The sequence below is a fragment of the Pleurodeles waltl genome, chromosome 6, assembly GCF_031143425.1.
Source record: "Pleurodeles waltl isolate 20211129_DDA chromosome 6, aPleWal1.hap1.20221129, whole genome shotgun sequence".
NCBI lineage: Eukaryota > Metazoa > Chordata > Amphibia > Caudata > Salamandridae > Pleurodeles > Pleurodeles waltl.
In genome coordinates, this window is record NC_090445.1 from 241294279 (window position 1) to 241313110 (window position 18832).

Genomic DNA, 18832 nt, shown 5'->3' on the forward strand with positions numbered 1-18832 from the left:
ACTCTTTGAGATGTGGGTGATGTACGTGCGGGTGAGAGGTTGAAGGTGAGCCTGGCTGCTTTGTTCTGTGTGCTTAGTTGAACGAGGGAGCGACGGCATGTGTATCTGTCCTATTTTGACTGCCTGTCTTCTACACATGCACTATCCCAATGAAAGCATACCTAGCCTGTGCCTTTCCTACATGTTCATGTCACTGTCCCATGTCACTGTCTCCTTCGGCGTCCTAGCTAATCCCTTGTACTTGGCAAGTGAACCTTTACTAGCTCCTTCCATGGCTGCAACCTGAGACTCAGGAAGAAATGTCTTTCAAGCACCTTTAGCACACTCACTTTGCTAAACCAAACTCCAAGTTTGTGGATGTAAGGTTGGTGTTGTTTGAGAATGCTTCACAGACCACATTCCTCAAACGAAGTCAATATATGTACCTTTGAAACTAAAGTGAACATGCTGCAGAAGACTGTCCAAAGTTAACTTTAGAGCACTTCAAAAACAACTAAAGGCCTTTGTTGCTGGCCACCATTATGCGTAGTGCAGTTGCTGTAATACACTTGTCATATGGTGAACAGAACATCTGCCACATTCTGGTGGGGGATAAATGTTTCAGTAGGCCTCAAGCAAGTCCAAAAATTTCTCAACTTGAGGAAACAATTTGAGATGCATCTTATGAATTAGTGACCCATCAAGGGTATGTATCCATGCACAGCCATTAAAAGGTATATAATATGGTAGCTCCACCTCAGGCAATTTCCCAATACTTCACTTTTGAATGCTACAACATAAAGCAAGTTGCAAAAAAATAAGCATGGCAGAGATGGGCACCAGGGATAGTAATACCCACTTTTCTGTATCTTTCCTTACTTGGAGCAGACCTTGCAACGACAACATGGTTGAGTCTTTCCCTCTGTTGCAAGAACATGGTTGGCAAAGTGCCGATCCTGTGGCCTTGCAGCGCCCTCCACAGCAGATGAAATAGAGGCTAATGCTTCTGCAGAAGTACGATTTTCAGTGATGGTCAACTGAAAGTCAAGGAAAGACATCGATCTTCCTGTGGTGGTCTGAAGTTAAACGACATATGCATTTTATGTTGCCAAGTGGATCAGGTGGGTAAACACCTTCTTATATCCTGTGCGAGTTTTATGATTTGCACTGTATGGGTGAAATGCCTGGTTATTACTGTCCCCTCCGCCCATGTACTTGTTGTGCACTTTGGCTAACTTAACCCAAACCGTGACCCGGAAAGTTTACTCATGGATTTTAGTGAGTTCGTACACATCCCACCCATTGGAGATTGTGACTGCGACCAGTTTATTGGAACACAAGGCAGAGATTTTTTTTTTTTAGCTTTTCACACACAAAGACTTATGGGAGTCCTTTGCAGCAACATCGAGCTGTATCGCATGTCACAGTGCCAACTTTGTACAGCTCATTGAAAAGCTCTGCTCCTGTATAGCAGTTGTCCTCATAAAGATTGTAACCTTTATGAAGGAGTGATTGGACAATCTCCTATACAATCATTGCCATGATTCCTACAGGATTTAAAGTGGAGTCCTTCCCTATATCCAATCTCATGCTCTATACATAACAAGCAGACCTCTAACACAGCATGTACATCTTGATGCCATAATTAGCCCTTTTTACCCAGTATGTAGTGCGTGAACAGCAGCCGCCTTTTGTGTACAGGATCAAGAGCTCATCAGTAGCTATATTCTTTTCAGGAGTATAAATCTATGAGAACCTGGCAGACAAATGTTCCATGACCGGCCAATTTTTGAATAACCTATCATAGTCTGGATAGTCCCGGGGCAATGATATTGCAAAAACATCTCTGCTCTTGGCCAGTGTGAAGCAGGTTGTTAACCAAACCATGTGAATTGACCAGTGTGACTGTATGCTTGATTTGTGCACTATCCTCATTCTGAGCGTAAGGCCTGAAATTACTCCAGATCTTAAAGTAAAGCGGGAGTCCACAGGTGTGCCCTAGAAGGAGGTCCCCAAGAGTGCCTCATTGCTCCCTTAGAAACTGTTTGACACACACATTTGTTTGCTGCACATATTCCTTAAGGATTCAACATCCAAAAAGAGAAATATGTAGTCAACACTTACATTTGCTATATTGACTTTACATCCAGTGTCTGCTGTGAAAGGGGGAATTTTGGAATGCACTAAATTGGGGGGCTGCGAACCAAGCACTCTGTCTGGGTTTACCGCCACATACACCTGCTCATCTGTCCTGTTTTTCCACTGCACAAAGTTTGTGTGTTTGCAAAGGGAAATTATGACTGTCATGACAATATTCCTCAGAATCACTAGATGAGTCATTTCATGAAACTTCATCAATCGAAAAATTCGTTACAGATTCTGTTCCATTTTCCTTTCCCTCAGATACTGTTTCAGTATCTGATCCTGCCTCAGAGCTCTCCTCCATTACTTCAGTTAAGGCCTGGGCAGCAGTCATCCACTGAGACTCCATCTCAGCTGACTGTTTAAACCTGCTAAAACCTTCCTTCTCAGACACTTTGACCTATGTAGAAGACAGAACTGTCATTCGAAATCAGTGGGGTAGGTGTGTGCTTCTGTGAGATACATAGGTGAGAAACAAAGGGGAAAAAACAAAAAAGCATTTATCCTATCGATGCTACAGTCAGATTAACTCCTTTAAAGAACTTCTTCCCCCAAAAAACCCATAAACTAATACTTCAACTTGCCACATACACAATACCACAAAATACTTGATTGGACAAGTGGTGCAGCGCTGCATGCAAAGGGGATTGGACAAGTGGTGCAACGCTGCAAGCAAAGTTGCTTCGCTGCATCACCTGGAGGCAGCAGAACTGCGTCATATATTTCAAGAAGTGGCACAGTTAAGCCCTTTCCATGTACTGGGGTATTATGTGCTGCTTTGCTCCAGTGAAGACACCCTTTTCCCGTAGTGCAAGGGTGTCTGTGTTATGGCCAGGATAGTTTTGTGCAGGAAGGCCCCCTTACTGCATAAACACTACCATTTGAGGCTCTTACCTATATATATGTGTATGTGCTGCAGAATTTCAAACAGGAAATAATGAGAAATATGAACAATATTTCTCCTTATTATGCCATTCTCAGGCAGGCACTGGATTTTGGTGCACATCCATTTCTGCAAGTCTTTGCAGATATCAATTTGAGTCAAAAACCAATAGTGGATGCACAGGAACCATCAACGCACCACCTAGGATACAGCTCCCTAATGCAAAGTAATACAATTCTTAAAAAACAAAGGTCCCTGGGACAACTGTAAGTACAATAGAATGTACATTGGAATTCAATCTGACCTATGATTTTCTGTCCAAGAGACATACATATGTGTTTATTCTACATACTTAAACATTGTGTGGGAGCCATACATCAGACAAAAAGAAGGAAAAACAATCAATATAGTCACTTACAAAACAAAGTCTTACAAATGTCACTTTACTAACCATTTTGGTTTATTTGGTCATATGTAAGTCTGAGCATTTTGGATTTGCATATACATATTTTTTGGTTGAATGGGAATACAACTATGCATGCTTTCTTCGGTCAGAGGTCCCCTTAGTCTTTTTGGCAACCAGTACCATGGCACAGACAACAAAGTGGTAGTTGGTCTATCACAAATAAATAAAATGAAAATAAAAAGGTAATTGCTTTGGCTAGAAATTTTATTTGTGTTTTTAGCAGTTGTTAACATTTTATAAAGGATGTGTGTTTTTTGTGTTGTTTTTTTCCTTCCCTAATATGGTATGTAAACTGGATGTGTTATACACGAGAAGAGGGGCGGGGGGGCAAAAGAGGATGTTTGTCACAAGTCTTGAAAAATTGTTGTGGAACAAAGGGTGGTTAAATATCGTACTACATAATTCAAAGATGTGTACATATAGTAGTAAATCTGAAAATTGGCTGTCGAGACCCCCCCCCCCCCAGTGCTGAGCCCTTTTTTAGCTATTTGGGGTAGTTCGCGCTTAGGCCTTCATATCTTTTTGTCCACATAAGCTATCCACGCCAAATTTGCGTCCTTTTTTTCCAACATCCTAGGGATTCTAATGGTACCCAGAGTTTGTGGTTTCCCCTGGAGGAGACCAAGAAATTAGGCAAAATACAGTGAAAATGTTTTTTTTTTTCAAAAAAATGGGAAAAAAGGGCTGCCGAAGAAGGCATGTGGTTTTTTCCCTGAAAATGGCATCAAGAAAGGGTTTCTGGTGCTAAAATCACCATCTTCCCACCTTTCAGGAACGGGCAGACTTGAATCAGAAAACCACATTTTTCAACACAATTTTGGCATTTTACTGGGACATACCCCATTTTTACAATTTTTGGTGCTTTCAGCCTCCTTCCAGTTAGTGACAGGAATGGGTGTGAAACCAATGCTGGATCCCGGAAAGCTAAACATTTCTGAAAAGTAGACAAAATTCTGAATTCAGCAAGGGGTCATTTGTGTAGATCCTACAAGGTTTTCCTACAGAAAATAACAGCTGAAATAAAGAGCTATTGAAAGTGAGCTGAAAAAAACAGCAATTTTTCTCCACGCTTTACTCTGTAACTTTTTCCTGCAATGTCAGATTTTTTAAAGCAATATACCGTTACGTGTGCTGGACTGCTCCTGTTGCGAGGATATATAGGGCTTGTAGGTTCATCAAGATCCCTAGGTACCCAGAGCCAATAAATAAGCTGCACCTTGCAATGGGTTTTCATTCTATACCGGGTATACAGCAATTCATTTGCTGAAATATAAAGAGTGAAAAATAGGTATCAAGCAAACCTTTGTATTTCCAAAATGGGCATAAGATAAGGTGTTGAGAAGCAGTGGTTATTTGCACATCTCTGAATTCCGGGGTGCCCATACTAGCATGTGAATTACAGGCCATTTCTCAAATAGATGTCTTTTTTACACACTGTCTTACATTTGGAAGGAAAAAATGTAGAGAAAGACAGGGGGCAATAACACTTGTTTTGCTATTCTGTGTTCCCCAAGTCTCCCGATAAAAAATGGTACCTCACTTGCGTGGGTAGGCCTAATGCTCGCGACAGGAAACGCAACATGGACACATCACGTTTTTACATTGAAATCTGGCGTGTTTTTTGCAAAGTGCCTAGCTGTTGATTTTGGTCTCTAGCTCAGCCGGCACCTAGGGAAACCTAGCAAAGCTTGGCATTTTTGAAAACTAGACACCTAGGGGAATCCAAGATGAGGTTACTTGTGGTGCTCTGACCAGGTTCTGTTACCCAGAATCATTTGCAAACCTCAATATTTGGCTAAAAAAACAAATTTTCATCACATTTCGGTGACAGAAAGTTCTGGAATCTGAGAGGAGCCACAAATTTCCTTCCACCCAGCATTCTCCCAAGTCTCCCGATAAAAATGGTACCTCACTTGCGTGGGTAGGCCTAGCCCCCACTAATGGAAATGACCCAAAACACAACGTGGACACATCACATTTTTTCACAGAAAACAGAGGTGTTTATTGCAAAGTGCCTACCTGTAGATTTTGCCCTCAAGCTCAGCCGGCACCTAGGGAAACCTACCAAACCTGTGCATTTTTGAAAACTAGAGACCTAGGGGAATCCAAGATGGGGTGACTTGTGGGGCTCTGACCAGGTTCTGTTACCCAGAATCCTTTGCAAACATCAAAGTTTGGCTAAAAAAACATATTTTCCTCACATTTCGGTGACAGAAAGTTCTGGAATCTGAGAGGAGCCACAAATTTCCTTCCACCCAGCGTTCTCCCAAGTCTCCCGATAAAAATGGTACCTCACTTGTGTGGGTAGGCCTGGTGCCCGCGACAGGAATAGATCACACAACGGTCAATGTTGGTCCTTACATGAGGCAGCTGTTGACCCTGGGGTGATCCATTCCTGACGCAGGCACTAGGTGTAGGCACTCAAGTGGGGTAGTGTTTTTATCAGGACAGGTGAAGAATCACTGGGTGGTAGGAATTTTGTGGATCACAGCATATTCCTGTAGTTTGTGTGACAGAAATGCAAGAAAAATTGAGTTTTTATTCAACATTTCAGCTTTGCAGGGTATTCTGGGTAAGAAAACTTTGGGGAATCCACATAAGTCACACCTCTGTGGACTCCCCCGAATGTCTAGTTTCCAGAAATGTTTGGGTTTAGTGTGTTTCTCTATATGACCGCCGAACTCAGGACCAAAAACACAGGTGCCTGCCTTACAAAACCAGTTTGTTTTGCAATAGATCATTTTGATGTCTCCACAATACGATTTGGGCGGTGGAATTTGGGGCTGAACTAAATTGGGGGGCTCCCAAGAGAGCACTCTCTCTGCTTGCCGCAGCATTCACCTGCTCTCTGGGTTGGGCTAACCCACTATTACGCCGTTGCACAGACTGCTTGCGAAGGGACAGCAGGACTGTCCTCATCACCTCCCTCATAATTTACTGGAAGAGGAGTTATTGAATGGGACTCCTCCGACTGAAAAATCACTCCCAGAGTCTGCACCATTGTCCTATCCCTCAGATTCTGTCTCAGTATCTGATGTCTAAGTCTCCGATCCTATGTCAGAGCTGTCCTCTATAACCCGAGTGACGGCAGCAGTCATCCATCAAGATGCCATCTCTGCTATTGGCTAAACTGTTGCTCTAAAACACTAGCCTACGTAGACAGTCACAAAATCGATGGTGTGTGTGAGATACGTGCAACAGTAGAGGCCACCTTACCTGCGCTTCTTCCCTCAATCAGCACGTTCTTTCAAGACACTAAAAAAACACCTTGTCACATACCATTCGTCACAGTCTTTAGCACCTCCTGCGCCCAGTCCAACAATCATTATTGGTGCTCCCACTCCCTCCTCCTCGGATTTCCTCATTACCACCCAGCAAAAGTGCCCTTCATCTCTCCATAGCTGCCCTCCACACCGCACATACATTTCATTTGTATTATAGCGCAGGTAATGGCAGACTTTACTAATGTACTCACCTATTTACATAAAATACAGATTTGCTCTTTGCAGTAGGCATATAAACCTTCTGCGCTTCTTTATGGCACTAAAACTGCGCCACTAGACAAGTCTGACCCTTTTGTAGCATAAACATAATCACAATACTTACTTGACTTTTTTATTGCTGCCTAAAAGCTTATATATATATATATATATATATATATATATATATATATATATATCACTTTTATATGTGGGTCTGGTTTTCCTGGGGGCCGATCGCAGCCCCCAGGGAAACCACACACATATTGACAAAAGTGAGATATATATATATATATATATATATATATATATATATCTATAGATATATATATATACATATACCTATAGATATATCCATGTAGTTAGATATATAGATATATATATATATATATATATATATATATATATCTAACTATATATTTTTTTGTTGTTGTATGGTTTCCTTGGAGGCCAAAATGGCTCCCATGGAAACCCTACAACAACTAAAAAAAATATTGCCCCGACAGGGGGTCGCCCTGCCCACGGGCGACCCCCTGTCCATTTCTTTTTTTTTTTTTTTTTTTTTTTAAATAAAATTTAGCTCCTGGGGAGGCACCAACCTATTTTTTTTTTAAATATGCCAGGGGGGGGGGGGGGGGGGGGGGCGGTGCAGGGGGGAGGGGTGGCTGTGGCCAACGCCCGCATTCAAGGGGTTAAACCCATAACTCCAGATAATGATGGTTGAAGTTTTCATACTTGACACCATTGCAAGGGCTATTCTTGTTATCATGTAGGTGTGTATATGACAAAATACCAATGTTGCAGAAGGAGTGTAACAGAGACAAAAGTTGCAACTATATCTTCAAGAAAAACATGTATGCACGCACATCTTTAATTTATCTGTTGGCAATAGCAGTCACTTACAAAAAGTCAGGGTTTCTGTTATACCTTGATGATAGCCTGTGTGCAAGTATTAAAAGTGTTATGAAGAAAACAAAGTAAAACAAATGAATACATGGGAAACGTTAGTGAATATCACAGCCAAACAGCATCTACTTCCTAAACAAAATGGTCAAAAAACAGCAATAACAATGTTGTTTAGGTAGCAAGGATTAGACATCTAAGGACACAACCTGGCTGTCATTTATAAGCTACACATTGTGTTGCATCTTCAGCCTAAAAAAGGACTAGTTGATGTGGCATCACCAAACCTAACAAAGACACAAATGGCACAATATTACCATCCATGAATGTTCATGGGCTTGATATGACAGGCCATCCAGGCAACTGCAAATCAGAAACCTCATGAGTCAGTAGATAAAGATAGCACACCCAAAAACAGCTCTTTTGCTCTACTTTGTTGATGAGTTGAGGGAATTTGGTCTTCCAGGCAGCAAAAGCTTTCTGTAGCCAAGTCTGCAAGCTAGTAGCTTCTCTTCCTCTCGCTTGTATTCTCTTTCTCACTCTCGCAAATACTAAATACAAGTTTGAAATGCTAGGTTGATTAGCCGGGACATAAAAGCATACAGGGCCTTCTTATAGTGCATTTTCATTGATTCTTTTTTGTGAAAAAGCACAAATTCACCTGCAGTCTCTTTAACTCTTCTATGTATACTCAATTTCTAGCCTTCTCAATACTTTCCGTGCTATTTTGTTTCAAGAGCTCATCTAAGATCTTTATCCTAAGAGGGGAAAATAACCCTCTTGATCTTTTCCACTCTCAGGAAATGATGGAGAAATATGCTATTCTGCTTATTTTTGTTTTTTTTCTGGTCCTCCAGAAATGCCATTTCAGAGCTTCTTTGGAAACAGCTTTTCCAATCCCCCCCAAAAAAAGAATGGTTCACTTTTTTTCTTCTTTGAAACTGTTGTAAGATGGCTGTCATGGCTTCAGGTCTGGCTGTATGGCTGAAGGTTTTTACCACTGGGGAAATGGTTGTGTTGTGAAGTGCAATAGGACACATCAGTTCTCAAACATCTTCCTATAAGAGCTTCATGAGTGGGACCTACATTTCTCAAGCACCTCTCCTCTGTAAGCAGTTGTTACTGCTATCGTTTCCATCCCAAAGATTCCTAGAGTTGAAATATCCAAGTTCCTTCCAGTGGGATTTTATCCTTGCCCCAAAAGGTGGTAATGACTAGCTTTGCTGTACTGAGTGCTAAAAGTATTTGTTTCTCTCTTAGTGCTGTGGATAGGTTTGTTTGTTTGACACACCCATAATTATGTGGGTAGGGAACAGGGGGATCTGGGTATTGAAAATCATATTCATATCATGTTCCCCTTAGCCCAGTAAAAAGTTAACCTTAGGCAGTGCCAGAGTGCATGCAGTAGTGTGCTTGAGATGCCACAACTGTGCCAACACTCATCCTAGCTACATGGATTCTTGGCCTGTAATCTAACAGGAGTTAAGTGACAATACAAGGCACATTTCCACTACTATTTCTTTACTGTGCTTCGAGCAGTGGTCTGCACTCTGTAGTGTATCTCATCCCATTAATCCCTCCCAATTTATGATTCCCATCTTTTCCTGTCTGTAGTTTTAACATAGTGGGTATCATACGCTAAACAAGTGTAACCCTCTAATAGGAGCTGTTTGTTGTTGGGTTTTCAAATTGCATAAGTTAAATCATATCACAGCATTTATATTTTTACACCCTCTTTCTATCGAGAGGTGAAACCCGCCACCCTCTTTGCCATGTAACAAATCTGGGTTGCTTATTATGGTTGTCAGTGGGGATATTGTTCAGAAGAGGGCTGTGTTGACTTTTACCTTGTTCTAAATCTCAAGGACAGTCCTAGTTACTGGGGATCCTTAAAGGCCCCAGGATCTGTTTCTTTGGGATCCATGGAATTTTCCATATATGAATGGCTATTAATTGGTCAGTGAAAGACCACCTCTTCTCTACTCAGCTCTGGACCCTTCGACCATGTATCTTAACTGCACTACTTTAAGTATTGGATGGCATTTGGAATGGCCAGCATATTCATTGGGATATGGTAGGACACTCTCTTTTCAAACCTGAACTTCTTTCCAGCCCAGAAGAAATATTCTGTCACCTTTTGGGGAGTAGTGAGCATCTTCAAAGGTGGATGTAGCGAAAGGGTTTGGAATCTATATTGGAGTTTTGGCAAAGCGAACATTTTATTTACTGCTGCTCGAACCAACCATGATATGGTGTGAGAATACCACGTTTGTAAGTCATGCCATGGATCCTGTAGTGTCTTCTTGTTATTACTGTGGGCAGTGCATTCAGTGCCTAGGTATTCTATTGTAATTGTGGCTAACTATGTGGGGAACTGCTTATATAGACAGATTAGATGGCCATGCAGGGAGAAGAAGAGAGAGGAGAAATGATATCCTCTGTCTTAAGAACCTACATATGTCGAATGGGGTCAAGGTAGCCCTCTCCATACATATTCTTGCATACGGATTGCTATATCCACTGAATACCCATCTACTAAAAAAGGGGTGGGGGTGAAACCACATTTCAAAGTATTTCCCTCAATTAGGGCCATTGGACTTTGTCTAATGCTCCTTTTGAATCAACTGCCAGCAGTAAAGCATTAATATGTGATATTTTAATTTTATCTAGAATATGTAGTGTTTTCATTGTATTATCTATCATAGTAGTGTCTGCACTTTAAAGAAACCGCTTGGTATGGATCTAATAATCCTGGCATCAAGGATTCAGGCTATGGGATAGTATGTTCATACAAATGTTCACATCCACATTTAAAAGCAATATTAGTTTACATTAGGAGCATAATACATGATCCTGGTCAGGGTTTTATATACCTGTGGTGGATGCTTCCTGCGCGGAAGTTGACATTGTTCCATTCTCAATGAATGACTTATATGGATGGATTAGTATTGGGGAAAGTATCTGACAAAAGGTTTTTATACCTTTGTGAACCTGTAAAGGTGCTGTGCTTGCCACTACTTATGTCAGTTTTATGGGCTGTTCTATGAATTTAGCATTTGATTCTGTGATGTTGGCTGTGGCTACTGAATGTATTGCAATAAATTCTGAATTATTTTAGTATCCGTGCACCATGTGATATTACCTTTCTGTATTCGTTCTTTACTGCTGAAATCTGTTCCTTTGCCAATGTGCCCTTAGTTTGCAGGTAAAAAGTTTGCCTACTTTACTGCCTTCATGAAAACTCTTTACATAGTATGTGGGAATGAATGAATTAATTTCTAACGCACACTAATACCCATTGGCAACGGGTGCTGAAAACGCAATTTATTTGTTCTGACAATCATTTGAACTTTTATTTTATTATTTTGTACCAGATTTTACAAGGCTGTGCTGTATTTTGAATCCCTTTTAATTCTTTTAGTGTGGATTCTAGCTGAGCCCATTATTCTTTCCTCTCTTTATTTTGTCTAGCTGATAACACTATGAGCTTATCTCTAACGTCAACTTCGATTGTCTTCTACAGTGTGTTGACGTGGATCTTAGTGGATCCCTGAGTCGCCATTGGCTGGGTGCATAGTTAAGCTTTGGGAAATTTAGTGTCACTTTCATGGGTGCCTTATCCGAAAGCAGGCGCAAATCTGCCTTTTCTGCATGGTTACCCCAGATTTTTCACCTTTTTCTCATCCTATATGGATGTTTTTTAAATCTGTGCTCTTTACCCTACATAAGCAGGAGTAAAGTGCCCGTGCTTCCCCTTGCAACATGGTTAAAGACTTACTCCTGGTAGACTTAGACAGAGCCTGGACGTTAAATGCCACATGTGGACTGCAGCACCTATTGTGCCATCCACAGAGGCAAGGGAAAGGGAGGGCGGAGCACCGGTGTCTGGAGAGTTGGTGGAAGTTCAATTGGTGGTTGATGTATGCAAGTGTGGATCAGCATCTTGAATAGACATCTCTTCTGAATGTGGAGCCAGTGAAGCTTCTTGAGATGGGTGGTGGTGTGGGTCCATTTGGGGGAGGTCGAGTATGAGTCTAGCTGCTGAATTCTATCTGGTCTGTAGCCTCTTCGGAAGATATGTGTTGATTCCTTCGTAGGGTGCGTTACTCGTAGTCCAGCCGTCTGGTGACTAGGGCTTAAGTGTTGGTTTATCTGGTGTTGACTGATAGCCATTTGCAGATCTTTCGGAGCATGTGAATGGTGAGGAGGAAGGCGGAGGAAACTAAGTTGATTTGGTTTTTCATGGTGAGCAGACTGTCCAGGATGATGCCTACTTGTGTGTGTGGTCCGTCGGAGTGAGTGCTGCTTCTAGTTCAGAAGGCCACCAAGAGTTGTTCCATGGAGATGTATTGTTCCCGAAGAGCAGCACTTCCATTTTGTCTGTGTTGAGTTTTAGGCAGTTGTTTTTCATCCTGTCGGCATTGCCCATTATGTACCTGTGGAAGTTGGCCTTTGTGATGCAGGGATTTCTGATACTGGGTTGGATGAGCTGAGTGTCATCTGCATAGGGATATGATGGTTATTCCAGGGATTCAGACGATGTTCACCAAGGGGTAATGTAGATGTTGAACAGTGTTTGGCTGAGGAACGAACCTTGAGGGATGCCCCAGATGTTGTTCTTGGGTTGTGAGGTGAAATCTGATAGGCAGATTTTCTGGGTCCTTCTGATGAGGAAGGAGTTGATCCATTTGATGGCGTCTCTTGGAGTCCGTTGGATGAAAAGTCTTGATAAGGATATGATGAGATACGTTGTCAAAAGCTCCTGCGAGGTTGATGAGTATCAAGGCTGCCGTTTCTTCCCAGTCAAGGAGAGTTCTGATGTCAGTGGCAGTGACCAGTGTGGTTTAGGTGCTGCTGTTAGTGCAGAATTTGGATTGGAAGGGATCCAGAAAATGGCTGATTTCCAGGTATTCTGTGAGTTGACAGTTGATGGCCTTTTCGAGGACTTTGGTGGAAAAGGGGAGCAGAGAGATGGGATGGTAGTTCTCAAGTTCACTGGGGTTGATGGAAGATTTCTTGAGAAGGAGTTTGACTTCTGCATGCTTCCATACTTCAGTGAAGGAAGCTACGCTTATGGATGATTTGAAAATGGCAGTGAACTCGTTGCTGGTCATCTTGCTTCTGAGGTTAAAAATGTGTTGGGGACAGGGGTCCGTGGGTGTGCCCAAGTTGACCTAGTTCATGATGGCTTTGGTGTTTTGTGTGGTGAGCTGGTCCCAGGCGGTGAGCAGGTGATCAGAGACCACATCTGGGTTAGCATCCGTGGGAGTGAGGAGACTGAGGGTGTCGGCGACGGTTGGCTGTGGTTTGAAGTTTTTGTGGATGGTGAAAAGCTTGTTGTGGAAGGTGTTGCAGAATTCCTGAGAAGTGGTGATGATGTTTTTTCATGGCTGTAGGATTGGAGAACTCTCTGACAATGTTAGAGTTCTTAGCTGTGGTTAGAGCTGGCTCCAAAGCGGTTCCTCCTTTTCGTCTCTTTCAAAAGTTGGTGGTATTGGTTGAGGGAAGACTTGAAGATGGCTCAGTCTGTGGGTTCCTTTTGGTGCTCCGTTTCCTTTCTGGTCTCTTACAGTCCCATTTTGTGGTTCTCAGTTCCGGGGTGTCCCAGCTAGCCTGTTTGGAAGCATCTTGATTTGGTGGGCTTGATGTGGACGACTCTGTCGGTGCAGTCAGTGATCCAGGAGGAGAAATTCTTGACAGCCTGTTCTAGGTTGGTTGAGGTGTCTGGGCAGGAGGTACTGAGGGCGTTGGTCCACTGGCTGTCTGATATTTTGTTTTAGCTGTGGTGCGAGGTGCTGTGCAGCTTGGAGGTTGTGCTGGGGGATCTTGTGATGGTAGATATATGTCACTAGCAGCGTCTCAGAGGAGTTATAACACTGCCACATGTTTGATGGCGGTATTCAGTCCCCTCCCCCCTTTTTAAGGTAATGATTTTCAGAGTTAATGCTTAATGAGAAGTGTTGCATCTGAGAACCCTAGAGTCTGTCTTCTCTGTTACTCAAATAGCATTCCGGAGCTATGCCTTCAGTCACCTCTCTATCTGTCTTGGTCTAAATTCCTTTCAGTGTAGCCCTCTTTGACTCATAAGTCTAGCTTCTCTGCCCCCATAGCAACAAACAAATAAGCACCTTGCAGAACTGCAGTTGGGATAATGTATGGTATTTAACATATTGGAAATAACCCATGATACCTAGGAGTGTGCCAGTCCCTCTGTAGTCCTGCAGTTCAATCTCTGCTATCCCCTCCCCCCAAACTTGCTCCACCTGGCAGTAGTTGTAGACATGCAAGAGCTGTAGGCATATAACCAAACAGTCTTTGATTCCTTTTTCTTGTTTTGGGTGGTTGGTTTTTCCATCTGTCCTCCTTGTTGCATCAGTTGCTGTCAAGAGCATTTTTGCCTTCCTTCAGTCCCTCAGTTACAGCTCGTCTCTTCTGTGTATTTGTATCAGAGTTCGATTTAGTGTCTCTAACCTTTCCTTTCGCTTCTAAGCATCACACAGACACCCCTTTGGGGGAAATGGGAGTTTGAACACCTGGTTAAGCAGTCTGCAGACCATCGCAGCTGTTTGGTTTTAGACAATGAGGTGCATTGTCTCACCTGAACCTTCCATGTAGAAACTATCTTGAAGGTGCAGTCAATTCCTTTAGATTGCAGGAAGTTGGTTGCTGGCACACACAGTGACCTGTGATAAGCCCTAATAAAGGGGGAGCTTGTACTTCTCAAATGTGATTGTCCCTTTTTTAAGTCGAGCGTGCAAGCGCTCTGACCTGCTGTAATCTATCCGTGGGCTTTTGACCATACCCACTGCACTCCCATCACCATCACTCGTTTGTGGGCTTGCCTTTTAAAAATCCTTTGTATCATTGGTAAATACTTTACGTTTGTCCCTACTTGGGACGGCTTGGTTACCGTCTTGGAAATCAACCATTTTACAGGGATAATTGCACTTTTGCCAATACGTTTGACTGCGAGCGAACTTCATTTTCCTTTTGTGCCTCTCCTTTGCACTCATGCTTATGGCGGCCGTGGCGCTTTAAATCGGCTTGCTTATGTCAACTGTTTTACTTTTCATTTTCAACTTAAGTGGCAAGAAATGTCCAGTTAGGAATTTACAACGTTAACAGCTCTAACTCTGACTTATCTTAAGTGCCCAGTGTGGTCCCAGTAGTCAACTTTCAGCTTTGACATGCTGTCTGTTCAGAAATTTTGTGATTTTATCTTGATAATGTTCTGGGTCATAAGGCTGCATTGTTTCTCCCCTGCCCCCCTTCCCATCCCCCCCCCTCTTCAGGTGCACTCAGTGCTTACAATTGTGTTGTGTTAAACAACAGCTGTGCAATCTGGAGCATGGTTTACTGTCTCTATATAGTTCTGCGTGGCAGGGGACATGCAAACATGTAGGATTATCAAACACTTGAAAGTGAAACCATATCAGACTCCAAACGGGCACTGAATGCATAATCTTTTGCAATTATGTAATGTGGAGGCTCATGTTTATCGCAAGCCATCATTAATTCGGCAAGGCTGGGTGTCTATTCAGCTGTGAATATCTTGCCATTGCTTTAGGGCTTGGATGTCACCTTAAGAGAAGTTACTACTATTTGGGCCTAAGAATTGCAGCTCTATCTTGTCTTAATGCGGCATTGAGCTTTGGGACGTTCTGTGGTACTCCCGGCGGTCCAGTGGCAGGCTCCGTGGATGGCCAGAGACTGCTATAAAGTTATGCAGCAGGGAGCTGCTGAACCAACCTTCGAGTTTACTGTTGGTCTGTACCTCTACCGCATCATGTAGCCTTCCTGTCCTGTCCTGTGGCCATTATCCAAGCCTTCCAGTTATTCTCTTCAGTCAGTTCCTTTTGTACATCCTGTTTCAGTATAATAGGTGATCAGGGGGGTTCTTTGGTTGCAATAGGGGATCCTGCAGATCAGTCCGCTGCTCACCTCTCGTTTCAGTGTCCGTAACCTTTGTATGGGGGTCAGCATTGTTGATGATCAGGGTGCTTCTTTGAATGTGTTTGAGGCTTCCACATGACACTCAAAGTGATCCCCATTGCTCAACTGCCCTGCCACAGCATCTGCCACCAGCTCCATTGCTTGGTGGACTTGTGCACCGTCCCCAGAGTCCAGGACTGCCACCTTTGATCCATGGCTTCATGGATGGATGGATGGATTTTCACAGTCGCCCAGATCTGCAATAACATCTGCCACAATACTCGATTTCGGGGTGTACTTTGGTGACAAAGTTTTTACACTGTTTATAACGAACAACAATTCATTTTCTTGCAGAGGTGTGTTGGCTTAGATCATAGAAAAACACATTTTTCTCCTCTGTCATCTTTACCAAGCCATTGTGATCCATGAAATTGTAAGGTAACGAAGAAGAGTGATAAAATACACATTTGGAAACTATTGTAGAAAAAAGGCCCTATGGTTGATTCTTGTAATGGCAGGTGACCACTTTGAAATAAGATGCTGACACTGAATGTCTGGCCTAAATGATCTAGTGGCTGTGGTTATTTCAGAATAAACATCTATTGGTTTCAGCTTCTCAGATCCAGAATAGACTGTTGACTAGCAGACATGGAAGTATGGGCAACAGAGGAGGAATATCACCTGAAAATAGGAAGAGCAGTTCATAGGCTAAAATAGACATGGAATATTGGAATGTGTTGCTGCCAACTCTTCTAGACCTCCTGGACACTAGTCCACCGAAGAGGTATAGCTAGAGAAGTGTCCATGCGAGAGGCGCTGATCGTGATCCTTCTCAAACTAGCTGGCAACCCCTTGGAGGTACGCTGATATAGGCTGTTGTCCCTCCTTAACACTGTAAGATGTTTGGGAAGGTGATGTCGTTACTGCTGTGATCATCATGACTAGAACAGCTTAATTCCAGGGAGGACAACATTCCTCAGCCGGAGACGCCTCTTCTGACAAATGGAGGTAAATCCTCAAGCAATCCTGCCACAAACAGCCTTATCTCTGGACTTTTAAAAGTCCCTTGACACTCTGGGGTGGCCCTACCTAATGGATGTTTTAAAGAGAATGGGATTAGGGTCTGAAATATTGTGATGGATAGGCCTATTTTACACAAATCCAGTCTCCCAGGTTTACACAGCACGGGAGGTCTCTAAAGCCTTTAGTGTGTACAGGGGTACCAGATCCGGGTGCCCACTATAGTAGATTATATTTGCCCTGGAAATGAAGCCCCTGGCGGGTCTCCTTCACCCGCAGGGCCAGCAGTGGGAGATCTAGAGTGGTAACACTTGGGGAGCAATATTGTTCTATGCAGGCAAAGCGCTAGTGTACCTTCAAATGTACGCAGAGACCTCCCATGGATGATGGACACACTAGATGACTTTGGAGTAGTTTCTGGTTTGAAACTGAATTGGACAAAATCTTGTCTATTCCTCCTACAGGGACTTTCAAAACCAGGAACAACTTTAAGTGGCAGCTTGACACCTTCAGATATCTGGGGGTAAACATTTATCACTTTAACAGATGACCTTGTACATGGGAACCTGGAGGCGATAGTGTCTGGCATACGCAGCTCCCTTGAGCTTCTAGGGCTCCCTGCCACTATTGCATATGGGCAGTGTGGCAATAGCTAAGATACTGGTGCTCTCAATATTGTTATACCACTTTCAGCGCTGCCTTTTCATCTACCCAGATGCTTTTTCAGAGACCTGAACACTATCCTTACATTAGGGCATGGGGGATTGAGGGCACCTACCTAAGAGCTTTACTACAGTGTCAAATGCAATGGATTTCTGATGCCTCTAACTTTGAAAGCACTATCATTAGGGTGGATGGGCGTGGGGGGGTGCTATATAAATAAGTGAACTGCCTGATGGACTTTCTACTGGACCGTACACCCTTGGGATGCCCAGCCAGGACAGCTGAACGCTGCTATCACACATACGTACAGCCTAAACATAACTTGTTGCCATACTCGCCACACCTTCCACAATGGATGCTCCCAGTCTTCCGTAGACTGTCCGAACACCACAACACCAGACTATGATCAGTGTTGTGCCTCTCTATGTTGGGCATTCTCTAGGCACCCAAAACCCTGTTGACTGTTTAGTAGCTGAGAGAGCATTACAACATAGAATAGGGGGCAGTTCCTGACTTATGACGAACTGACAACCACAATCTGGACATTGTGGGAACCGGTACAAACCAAACCTTTCCCAACCGTGCAAACATTGCTTAGCCATGGTAATGACAGAGGGGTAATCACTGTGACATACAGGTTGTTGCTAGATACCCATACCATGAAATGACCTACCTTGAGGGATAAATAGGACCTAACCACAGGCAAATAACTTACAGACAGACAATGGTTAATCACATTGTAATATGTCTGAAAAGAATCCAGAAATCCCCATCTGAATTATTACAGTTTACCTATCTATATAGAACTTATCTCACGGTCACTCATAGCATGTTCCCTTGAGTCATCCCCAACTGTCCACGATGCCCGTGGACTGTGTTGGACTTCTACCACAGGGGTGTGGGCCTGCCCAAAGATAGTGCAATTTTGGTCAGAGGCGATATCACTGTTGACAGATATTAGAGGTCGGACCTTACCTGTTTACCCCCTGCAGTGTCTCCTGGGGATTCCGCCGTGCACAATCAAGAACAAGTATGTCATAAAATTATTTGACCTAGCTTTTGTCCTAGAAAAGTGTTGCATAGCAATGGTTTGGTAACCCCAGTTTTCCCCTTGATACCGCTCTGGCTGGATTATATGCCTAAATGGGCAACTGCAGAGCTCACAAACTGGCATTCACTGCCAGTACAACAAGGGGAAACATCACAGTGGGACGCCTGAAATGCAGGTGTTTGGGGAAGGTCTGTGAGTAGTATCATACAAGAGGATCAGAAGGGGTTTAACCCAGACCATTATTTCCAGGATCTAACCTATATATTGATGACTCAATCAACCTGGCATGTAGTCACTGAAACTCCTTTTGCTAT

The 18832-nt window shown here is 43.1% G+C and overlaps 1 protein-coding gene across 8 annotated transcripts in view; it reads left to right on the forward strand.

The window, feature by feature from the left end:
- The window catches only part of TANC2 (tetratricopeptide repeat, ankyrin repeat and coiled-coil containing 2), a 1999198-nt gene that overhangs the window by 416921 nt on the left and 1563445 nt on the right, over positions 1 to 18832 (forward strand). The gene's annotated exons all lie outside the window — the stretch shown is intronic.